A 12,794-nucleotide genomic window follows, 5' to 3' on the forward strand; every position below is an offset into this window, starting at 1 on the left:
ATGGACTCCTATCTCAGAAACTCAGTGACTGGTTTTGCTTTTCAGATCTAATTTTTGTGTTAAGCATGCTTATTTTGATTTTAATCCAGTTGAAGCAAGCTTATAATTAAAGTGGCATTTACTACGGTGAATGTTTTTCATACTGATTAGATTGGAATGTCTAGGACCGGGAAAGGCCCTTGGGATCTGGGCACATCTAATGCCTTGATCACATGACAGAAATAGCTGAAAACCAGTCTTGGTGGGAGACTGTCTGAGTCACAGGCATTTGTAGATGCTAAGCCTAGGCGGAAGCCAGGGAGCTGAGTTCCCTGGGACACATTCATTGCTAGGAGCTCTGTGTTCATTATGTTTTCATCAGTGACCATTAAAAGAGACAGAGCAAAGGATTATTAGAATGACTGAATCATATAACAATTGCACAAAGCTCAAACACATCTAGTACTAAAATATGGGATATTCTGAACAAAGTTAGTGTGCAGATAGCTGACATAAGTTGTCATTACTGAGCACCTTGGAGCCAATCTCTTTTTAAAGAACTGGTACCCAAATGATAGGATATAAAGAGGAGACCTCTACTAGGCCAACTCTAAGGAAAGTTGGTATATAATTTCTCTCTATTTTGGCTAGAAATATGTCCCAGGGAGTGTGGCTGATATTCAAATGACACCTGCAATACTTAAAAATCCTTCATTGAAAGAATCTTTTTAATTCCTACATTTCTGGAATGGTGTGCAGAATTTAAAATAATAGTTCAGTGTCTTGCAGCTCATTTTAACTCAGAATGCAAAGACCTTGATATTGGCTAGCAGGAAAAATGGCAGAAAAACTAATAAGGATTTCTCTGTAAGAGAAACAGTCCTACAGATTTCCAGCTATGCCCACGTGGAGATACTTATTAATAATGAAGCAGCTGGAGTGGTGGTATTGGGTTTAAGGAAGATACTTTTCTGTCTTAAGAAAAGCGTCATTTGGAACAACTGATTTTCCAGGATACTCACTATATTCTGCAGCCGTGGAAAAGCACATGAAGGCTTCCAGGCGTTAGATTCCACATGGAGGGACTCTGTCCTTCCTGAGAGGAAGAAACAACCAAATTCTAGAGGGACATCACCAAGATAGAGGAGTAGGAGACCCCAACCTCTGTCCTTGCAAAAGGATCAACAATTAGACAACTATCCCTAAACAAAACCAGGCCTGGCATACACTTAAGAAACTTTATCAACAAAGGTAAACAAAAACTTAATAGTAACAGCACCAAAGGGAAGGAAGAATAGCTTTATTTTGCCTGCATTAACCAATCTCCCAAGCCGGCATTGCTGAGGACCAAGCAGGAACTCCCCAGCTAGAAAGAGTTCCCCTTGCAGGGAAAGGAGGAACAGGGTGAGTGACTAGTTTCCCCAGTCTTTGGGGTATTGCATGAAGATCCCATTTAGTTTCACCTGGTCCAGAGACAGGCAAAGCTGAGACATACAGAGATGTCTAGGAACAAGGGAAAAAAGCAGGGCCTACAAGAATTAGCCACAAGGCATGAGCCACTGAGGTCCCCAGTGGCCTGCTTTGCAAATGACCTCAGCAGCTTTTGACAATGAAGATACCAGTGGCCAATAAAGCTACTATGAACCTCTTGCAGATTTCACAAGTTCTCACCCCACAGGTATTTGTGTTTGCTGACACCAGCCCCCTGAGTCCCACCTGGTCCCCTTCTTTCTCCTGCACCCACCAGAGTCCAAAAACTACAGCCTCAGCCCAAATTTCTGCAGCTGTGTGAGTGTAAGACAGTAGCCTAGACACCTCCTCCCAGAGATGACACCCATCACTGTGTGCGCACTTGGGGTAGCCACTCCAATTGTGTATTTGCACACCACCAGCTCGACATTTGTCACTGGCCTCCTCTGCATGTGTACACCCAGGAAAGACTATGATGCCTAGTAGTACATGCCAACAGCCAGGGCCCCCACAGCTGCCAGTGTCCACACTGTTGGCCTTAGTTCTTACTGCCTGACCTAGTCCCTATCATTACATGTATGTTTGTAATCAGCCCCTACCACTACAGGGGCACCTGCAGCTGGCCCCTGTAGCCAAGCATGTGCATACTATAAACTCCAGCCACTGGACCTGGAGACACTCCTATGGATCCCAGTAACCCTTGCAGGCTCTGATGCCCCAAATAGTGCTCACAAAGGACCATGCATTTGTTAATAATGTGGACTCCAACAGCCTGAGACATGCATCACCATGTCCCTCCAGACTGGTGCTGTCACACACTTCAGTGCTTGGTACCCTCCTACAGCACTTGGCCTGGGGACAGAACACTCCAACATGCCTTCACCCACAGGTAAAAGTCATTCCTTATCAAAGTACATCTAGAAAGTCTAGAGGAGGTGACTGCTTCTTCAAATGAGCAGACACTTATGCAGTGCTACAAGGATCATGAAGAATCAGGAAAACATGGCTTAACTGAAGGTGTACAGTAAACCTCCAGTAACTGGCCCCAAATAAATGGAGATGCAGGAATTGCCCAACAAAGAATTCAAAATAATTGTTCTAAAGATACTCAGAAAGCTATCAGAGAACACAGATAAACAATTTAATGACATCAGGAGGATAATACAAGAACAAAGTGGAAAGTTCAACAAAGATTAAAAAAATAACAAATTTTAGAGCTAAAGAGTACAGTGACTGAGCTGAAATATTCAAAATTAACAGACTAAACCAGGTAGAAGAAAGAATTACTAAATTCAGAGACAAATAATTTGAAATTGTTTAGTTAGAAAAGCAAAAAGAGAAAAGAATGAAGAGGAATAAAGAAAGCCTACAGGCCGTATGGGACACCATTTAGAGAGACAATCTGTATCATTGGAGTTCGAGAAGGAGAAGAGAGGGATAAAGGGATAGAAAGCTTATTTAAAGCAGTAATTGGTAAGGACTTCCTAAATCTGAGAAGAGACTTGGTCATCCCCAAATTTCAATCCAAAATGACCTTTTCCAAGACACATTATAGTAAAACCATTTGAAATCAAAGACAATTTAAAAAGGAGCAAATTTAAAAAAAAAAATCTCATACAAGTGAATCCCCATAAGACTATTAGCAGATCACTCAGCGGAGACCTTGCAGACCAGGAGGAATGAAATGATATATTCAAAGTGTTGAAAGAAAAGGCCAACCAAGAATACGTTATCCAGCAAAGTTGTCTTTTGGAAATAAAGGTGAAATGAAGACTTTCCAAAACAAACAAGGGCTGAGGGAGTTTATCACCACTAACCCTGACTTACAAGAAATGTTGAAAGGAGTTCTTCAAGATGAAACTAACTAGTAACATGAAAACATATGGTGAAAAACTGGCAAAGACAAGTATATAGTCAAATTCAGAATACTCTAATAATGTTATATGGTGGTGTGTTAACCACTTTAGTATAAAGGTGGAAGTAGAAAAGTATCAATAATAAATATAGTTATAGTAATATCTTAATGGATACATAATATAAAAAGATGCGAAGTATGACATCAAAAAGATAAAATGTGGGAAGGTGGAATAAAAGAATAGAGTTTTTGTATGTGATCAAAGTTAAATTATCAGTTTAAAAGAAACTGCTATATCTATAAGATGTTTCAACTAAACCAGAGGGTAGCCACAAATAAAAAAATATTAAATACAACATGAAGGGAAGGGAATCAAAGTATACCACTATGGAAGGTTATCATTTCATGAAGGAGGATAACAAGAGTGGAAGAAAGGAACAATGGAACTACAAAACAGCCAGAAAACAATTAATGAGATGGTAATAGTCGTTACTTACCAATAATTACTTTAAATGTAAATGGATAAAATTCTCCAACCAAATAGAGTGGATGAATAAATTTTTTAAAAAGAAGAGCCAACTTTATGCTTCCTGCAACACTCCCTTCAACTCCAAGGACACACACAGACTCAAAGTGAAGGAATGGAAAAATATATTTCACACAAATAAAAACCAAAAGAGAGCAAGGGTAGCTATACTTCTACCAACCAAAATAGACTTTCAGTCAAAACCTGTAACAAGAGATAGAGAAGGTCATTATATAATGATAAAGGGGTCAACTCATCAAGAGGGTATAACAATTATAAATATACATTCACCTAACATTGGAGCACATAAATGTATCGAGCAAACACTAAGAGATGTGAAAGGGGTAATAGAAAGCAATGCAATAGTAGTATCCATTTCAACAATGGATAGATCATCCAGGCAGAAAATCAATAAGGAAACAAAATACTTGAAGAACACTGGAGAAGAAATGGACCTAACAGACATATACAGAGCATTTCATCAAACAGCAAAAGAATATACATTCTTCTCAAGCACACACAAAACATTCTCCAGGAAAGATATATGTTAGATCACAAAATAAGTGTCAGTAAATTTTAAAAGACTGAAATTATACCAAGTATCTTTTTCAAACACATTGGTGTGAAATTAGAAATCAGTAATGGAGAAAACAAAAAATTAACAAATATGTGAAAATTAAACAACACTCCTGAACAAACAGTGGGTCAAAGATGAAATCAAAAGGAAAATCAAAACATATTGAAACAAACAAATGGAAATAAAACATATCAAAATTTATGGGATGCAGCGAAAGCAGTACTGAAGGAAGTTTATGGTGGTAAATGCTTACATTAAGAAAAAAACACATCAAATATACAACCTTACTTTATACCTCAAGGAACTAGAAAAACAAGAACAAACTATGTTGAAAGTCCGCAGAGGAAAGGATTTAGCAAAGATCAGAGAAGAAATAAATGAAACAGATTATAAAAACAACAAAGAAGATCAGAAACTAGTTGGTTTTTAAAAAGATAAACAAAATTGATGAATCTTTAACTAAACTTACCAAGAAAAAAGAGAATTCAAATAAATACAATTATAAAGGCAATATTACAAATGATATCACAGAAATACAAAAGATAATAAGAGACTACTATGAAAAATTATATGCCAATGCATTGGACAACCTGGAAAAAGATGGATAAATTCCTAGAAATATACCGACTAATGAGCCTGAATCATGAAGAAATAGCAAATCTGAACAGACCAATAACACAGAGATTGAGTTAGTAATCAAAAATCTCCTAAACAAAAAAAAGTTCAGGACCAGACAGCTTTACAGGTGAATTCTGTCAATCATTTAAAGAAGAATTAATGCCAATTCTCAAACTCCTCCAAATATTGAATAAGAGGAAACATTCCCAAATTTATTTTACAAGGATGCCATTATACCATAATCAAGTGATATTCATCCCTGGGATGCAAGATTAACTCAACAAATACAAAAAGAAAAAGAAAAAAATGATACAACACATTAACAAAATTAAGGATAAAAATCATATCATCTCGATAGATTCAGAAAATGTATTTAACAAAATTCAGCATCCTTTCATGATAGAAATGCTCAACAAATTGGGTATAGAAGGACATCCTCAACATAATAAAACCATATATGACAAGGCCACAGCTAACATCATACTCAGTGGTAAAAGGTTGATAACTTTTTCCATATGGTCAGGAAAGACAAGGGTGCCCACTGTCATCAGTCCTATTCAACACAGTACTGAAAATCCTACCCAAAGCAATTAGGCAAGAAAAAGAAACAAAAGATATCCAAATCAGAAAGAAAGATATGAAATTATCTCTGTTTGCTGATGACATGATCTTGTATATAGAAAATCCTAAAAGACTACATTAAAAAAACACACCTGTTGACCTAATAAACGAATTCAGTAAACTTTCAGGATACAAAATCATACAAAAATCAGTTGTGCTTTTCCATATAACAATGAACTATCTGAAAATAAATTAAAGATTCCATTTATAATAGCATGAAAAAAATACTTAGGAATAAATTTAACCAAGGAAGTTAAAGATCTATATACCAAAAAGATAAGACATTAATGAAAGAAATTGAAGAATAAGTAAATGAAAAGATATTCCATGTCCATGGATCAGAAGAGTTAATATTGTTAAAATTTTCAAACTACCAAAACCATCTATAGATTCAATATAATCCCTATCAAAGTTCCAATGGCATTTTTCACAGAAAAAAAAAAAAAAATCCAAAAATTTATATGGGCCAACAAAAGACCCCAAATGGTCATAGCAATCTTGAGAAAGAACAAAGCTGAAGGCATCACACTTTCTGACTCCAAACTATATTACAAAGCTATAGTAATCAAAACAATATGGTACTGGCATAAAAACATCATGTAAACCAGAATTGAGAGCCCAGAAATAAATCCATGCATATACGGTTAACTAATATTTGACAAAAGAGCCAAGAATACTCAATGGGAAAGGATAGTCTCTTCAATAAATGGTATTGATAAAACTGGATATCTACATGCTAGGAATGAAATAGGACCCCAGTTTTACCCTACTCACAGAAATTAACTCAAAATGGATTAAAGACTTAAATATAAGACTTGAAGCCATAAAACGCCTAGAAGAAATCGTAGGGAAAAGCTCCTCGACATCAGTCTTGGCAATAATTATTTTGATATGACATAGAAAGCATAAGGCAACAAGCAAAATCAACAAGTGAGACTCATCAAACTGTAGGTTTCTGCACAGCAAAATAGTCAACAAAATGACAAGGCAATCTGTGGATGGAATGGGAGGAAATATTTTCAAACCACGTATCTGATAAGGGGTTAATATAAATATATATATAGGGAACTCAGAATACTCCATAGCAAAGAAAACCAAACAATCCAATTTAAAAATGGACAGAAGATTTGAATAGACATCTTCCCAAAGAAGGCACACAGATGGGCAACAGGTATGTGAGAATGTACTCAACAGCACTTATCAAATGCAAATCCAAACCCTAACGAGATACCCTCTCACACCTATTAGAATGGCTATTATAAAATGACAGATAGCAAATGCCTGGGATGGTGTAAAGAACAGGGAACCGTGGTGCACTGTAGGTGGCGCTGTAAAGTGGTGCAGGGAACACGGAACACAGTATGGCTGTTCCTCAAAGTTAAAAACAGGGCCAACCTGTAATCCGGAGATTCCACTTCTGGGTCTACTCCTGAAGGAAATAGAATCACTATCTTGAAGAGAGATTTGCGTCTTCATTTTCTTGCAGCATTTTTCACAATAACTAAGACATGGAAACCACCTAAATGTTCATCAACAGATGAATGGATAAAGAAAGTGTGAGATTTTATATATGTATATATGACATATATATTTGATGTATATATTAAATGAAATATTGTTCTTAAACAAGAAGGAAATCCTGCCATTTGCAACAGCATGGATGACCTTGAGGACATTATGCTAAGTGAAATAACTCACACTGAGAAATACAAATATCACATATGTGGAATCCAAAAACATCAGACTCATAGAAACAGAGAGCAGAATGGTGGCTGCGGGGGGCTGAGGGGCAGGGAGGGAGGGAGAGATGTTGGTCAACGTGTACTAACCCGGTTATAAGGTAAATGAGTTCCAGAGCTCTAAGGTATAGCAGGGTGACTATAGTTAACAATATTATATTGTGTATTTGAAAGTTGCTGTGAAAGTAGAGCTTTATTAGTCTCACCATAACAAGAGAAGGGTAATTATGTGAGGTAAATTATGTGTTAACTACATTTTGCAATATATGTGTATCAAATAATCACATTATATACTTTAAATTTACACAATGTTATATGTCAACTATATCACAATAAAGCTGGAAGAAAGATATGAAGGATTCTGGGGAATATTCACCCTCACTTATTACTCCAAATTTGAGTATCGAGTAGTGAATTTAAGGCTTTTCTCTAATCTTTATTCCTCTTTATTTCAAATTTGGAGCCTGATTGTAAAACTTGGTACCCTGTACCTATGGTGAAGCTGCAGATGAATTAGTTCATTAAGACTGCCCCTTCCTGTAATATGTACTGCTTTATATGAAGAATGACCCCAATCACAGATTCTTATAGGTATTTAGAAGAGAATTTAAAACTAGAGGGAACACAGTAATTTTGTCCCACCACAAACGAATCAATCTGTGATTTGTGTTCCGAGACTTCCCCGGGAGATTTAGGCAATTAAGAACTGGAAGCCCTTCATTAGGGTGAGGGAGACAGCGATGGTGAATGGAGATGCTGATGAGTTCCAGAAGGGCTCTCTGCGTTGGAAGAGTTGGGTAGGCAGTGCAATGGCGCATCGAAACTAGTGTGGAACATTTCATCCCCAAACACTTTAATCGCGCTCAGAGCTTCCCTGCACTGGCTGCCCGTGTGCCCTGATCTCCGGGGCCTGTCTTTTCTGGTGTGGTTTTTGGCTGCCTGTGGTGGGTGAATGGCCCTGCTTTCCCCCAGTGGAACTAAAGAGGGCATGTCCGATACAACACCTTCCAGAGCTTGCACTGACTTTGTCAGCGGTGTGGCGTCTAAAACCATCAAAGCATGCCAGGCATCCCTCTAGTGTCCAAGTTTTCCCTCTGCAGCTCAGGGGTTTATATATCACCCTTTCTGTCTGAAACAGCCTCTTCTGTTCTTAGCACCTAAATCCCTCCTGTTCTTTAACAGGGAGCTTGAACTTCACCTCTCCCGGGTGAGTATTTCCATGTTCGCCTCAAATGTTTTTTTAAAATTCAATTGTGAATTCCTAGGTTGTATGATACTGCAACTGCCTGGGTACTAAACACAATGCTATCAAGGAGCCTTCAATTAAAATGGAGCGATGGTGAGGCACATGTGAGATACTTGCTGTTTTCGAATTTAGAAAAGCAAATGTATAAGAAAACACAGGAAAGTAGGATTCAACATCTAGACTTTATAATGGTAAAGACTCCAAGTAAAGGACTCCATTTAGGAAACTTAAAATACTGTTAATCATAAATGGAAATCTGAAAGTAAGGTTGGATGAGTATATGTGGGAAACAGTGTAAGAAAGTAAGAAGATTTCAGCAAAGTGGCACAGGAAATAGAAAGTATGCTTTGGATATTTCAGGACAACTACAACAAAACACCTAACATTCTTTTTGACATACTAGGAAACAAACAGAAATTTTCAGTTCCTGGAAATAGTAACACATTTTATCCTACTGTTGGGTATTGTCTCTGCCATCTCCCCAAAATCATCTAGAAATATGACTGACTTTTCTAACTTTATTTGCCCTGCTACTGTTATTTTATTTATTACTCCGTAGGCATCTTACTTATATCCTTGCCCACAGGGAATAATTTTATTTAAATATTAGCGTTAGTCATTTGAGCATAGTATTTCACAAACATTTTTATCCCTCTGTTTTTCTAAGACCATCCATTACTTATATTCTGTTTCCTGCATTGACATTTTTCATGCTGTTTACAATAATTTTCAGTAGGAAAGAAAAAGCTGAAATGCATACAGTGATGCTACCACCAAATGGAATTTTCAAAGACATTTGTTTCTTGGATCTGTTGCTACAATTTTAAAATAGGAATGTTACACTCAGGAAAATAAGCAGTGTGGGAGCAGGCCATATTTTACCATGGTGGGTATGTTTAAATGTTCCAGAATGTTTTTCTTTCCTTTTTTTCTTTCTTTTTTATTTTTAGTTTGACAAGAAAATATTTGTGCATTCAAATTTTCTTCCTATTTATTGAGATTGTTTTTCCTCATTGTTCCTTGGTGTCAGTTCAGCTCTATACACAATTGCAGCTTGTTTTCTGGTGGGTTTCCTGAAAGATGGCAACCTCAGACAGGTTTATTTAGCTGTGTGATGAACAGAACTGCAAAAAGCAAGCAAAGGCTGTTAGCAGAAGCCAGGAGGAAATCTTTAAAAGCATGATGAGCGATGTGACACACGCTAAGGACACAAAGAAATTGCATTTTAGAAATACTTCCCTCCACGGAGACACTGCTGGCAGGTAGTAGATTGCTGAGGAGCCACCGCGCTTACGCAGGATCAATGCTGCGGGGCGCAGGTGAGAGAGCCCAGGGCGCAGGAGCCGCCTGCTTCCCACGCAGGCTGAGCAGGACAGCGCCCCCAGCCCCAAGCTGCTCCTACAGCCTGCAAGCTGCAAAGCTAGCCTCGCCTAGGAAAAAATTTAAAAGCTGAGAAGAGACGGCTCCGTTAGTGCATGGGTATTCTGGTCGTTGGATCCAAAGACAAGCTCAGCTGCTATTAAAAAAAAAAAATAGCAGATAGCTGCAGGGTAGGCTCTTCCAACGGATGGCTGTTCACATTGATTTGCTTATAGATTGATTGTTTCTGGCATTTGCAACCCTCCTGAACAAAAAGGGGGGAGGTGTCCAGTGGCTGGGCCATATTCACAAATGATGAATGAATGGGGAAGACACATTTGGTGTCACATTCACTTGATATGGATAACCGCACTTAAAAGTAGTAACAGCTGGATTCGAGTTTTTAAAATTAGGGCTGTATTTTTCATGGGGGAATTGGGACCAGGAGAGTCGGAGGGAGATGAAAAGCTGCTTTGAAATGAATGGGTTTTATGCTGCACCCGGGGATTGCAGCTACCAGTCTGTCATGACACGCTGCTCTGGCCGCTTTTTGGATGACTTTTACTCACTGGACGTCAGCATTATGCCTTAGCTTGCAGGGAGGGCGCGCTAAAAAGGAGCAGCACAGAGCCTCTTTTGTATTTATGATGGGGATTTTGTAAAATATGTTGTCCAATAAATCTCACACTGCCTTCTTCATGAAGATATCCCGGGGAAATTCCTCAGGGACCTTAGAGACAGAAGAGCTATGTTCTCCTGGGGACTGGTGATATTTCTCGTTTATGCACACTGAATCGGGCCACTGCCAGGATTTCCCTCCTGCTTCGCCCCTAAGAAGCAGGGTGTGGGTTTTGGGTTAGGATAGGACCTTCCATATTCCTCGATGTTCAGTTCTTTAATTCTTGGTTTCATTCGGCTATCTTACCTTTGCTTTCCTTTTAGTTGTATCTCTTTTTCTCATATTACATTCCATTTTGCAATGTAGCAGAGTATAAATGAAGAGTAAATATAAGTTTTAATTTTTTAAGTGATAGATTGCCACTTGAAATTTTGCCCAAGTGGAATTGTAGTTATGGAAGCAACTATTCTTAATTTTAAAGAGATGAATAGTGAAGTATATATGGGAGTAAAATGACATGAGGTTGTGATTTGCTTTAAAATACTTCAACAATAATAAAAAGGATTGATAACGCAGGGATGGAAACTTTTTAAAATTTGTTGAATCTAGGTAGTGTTTTTACTAGTCTCTCAATTTCTGTGTATGTTTAACATTTGAAATTAGAAAATATTTTTTATTTGGATCAGATTTCTGATGTAATGGGAAGCCACGCTATTTGTTAGCTTGACAGTTATGTGTCCATCAGAACAATCTTTGTTTATCAGTGGTTCATATATTTTCCTGACCTTGGTTTGGTGGTGGTTTTGGTGTGCTGTGTTTTATTGTTTGATTGCTTGCTTTGTTTTTCTGTGCCTGCTCGGTTGAAGTTTCAAGTCATAAGCTTCAAAAAAAGAATGAAGGCAGCAAATCTGAAATTCAGGGCTACCTAGGGTGTACCAAACTGAATATAGAAACTCTCACATGTGCTTAGCAACACCCTCTGCTTTCCTCCTTGATTACCAAATACATACTTCTGAGCCTCCATTTCTCCTCCTCACCCAACTCAGATACAGACCTGTGTATTTCAAATCGAAAGAAGCAGATAGGGCTGGCTCATGACAAAAGTGCTACCCTAACTTGCAAAGTTTAAAGCATCGACATGCTCTAAACTGTGCTTTCCTATGTCACTGATGCCACTGAGTTTGGTTACTTTCTCTGTCCTTGTGTGGTTCCACTCCTCCACATACCTTCAGATTTGAGATGAAAAGTCAAATTTAAATGAGTTTTAGGAAAGAATGCATCTGGGTTTATATATAAGAGTCTGAAAAATCTGTCATGGGTGCTAAGCTGCCTACTAAGGGTGATGCTAAGAGAAATTTATTATATCGCTACTGAGTATTGTCTGGCTACTGATGAAAACAGAGGAGTAAAACAACATCTGTTATTTCTTCTTCTCACATTGATAAAATGGTGGAATAAATGCACTTTGCTTATGGCCATGAAGAGCACAGGGAACTTCATCTTTCCAAGTGATTTGATGAAATGTTCAAGGCTTACTCTTCTGGTCCTGATGTTTCATTTCTTAACACCTGCTGGATCAACAAGCATCCACAGGATCGTTTCTCAAAATTGAGCAAAAGGATTCTGACTATGCACCATGATTACAATGCAATGCTCAACTTCTGTTTTCAGCATTATCCACTAAGTTTTGCTTTCTATTTCCACAATTTTCATTATGTGTGCTTTTTAAAGCTCTGAAAGTGCTATTCTTATTATGATTACAGTGGTAATGTTTTACTGAAAAATCAGTGTTGTGCACATTGTAGGTCAATAAGCTTTGGGGAAATAATAGGTTAAATCACAGAGACTGCCATCTTTATACTTAAAAAATGACCAAATATTAAACATTTTATGTGTTTCAACTTAACAGTGATCTCTGTCACACACAATTATTCTGCCTGGTATTTTATTTTTCATAACTGTATTTCTTATACTAACCCCATGCAATTTCTATTAGTCATGGCCTGACAGGCACATGCTGATTTCCTGTGTGTCCTCAGTGTTCTTGAGCTGTGAGGCCAGAGCTGCAGGAGCCAAGACATGCACTTTGTCACCTGTCAGATAAGAGGCAATGAATGGAGTTCCCTAAAATTTTCAGCCAGCTCTTCCATGCCCATGTTTCCCAATTTTATTCCCTTTCTTTGTG

At 37.9% G+C, this 12,794-nt stretch overlaps 1 long non-coding RNA gene across 1 annotated transcript in view; it reads left to right on the forward strand.

Annotated features, from left to right (window-relative positions):
• Positions 1–12,794, forward strand: part of LOC107532847 (uncharacterized) — a 195,751-nt gene that overhangs the window by 121,787 nt on the left and 61,170 nt on the right. The window lies entirely within an intron of this gene.

The sequence above is a fragment of the Miniopterus natalensis genome, chromosome 5, assembly GCF_054644295.1.
Source record: "Miniopterus natalensis isolate mMinNat1 chromosome 5, mMinNat1.hap1, whole genome shotgun sequence".
Taxonomy (NCBI): Eukaryota; Metazoa; Chordata; class Mammalia; order Chiroptera; family Miniopteridae; genus Miniopterus; species Miniopterus natalensis.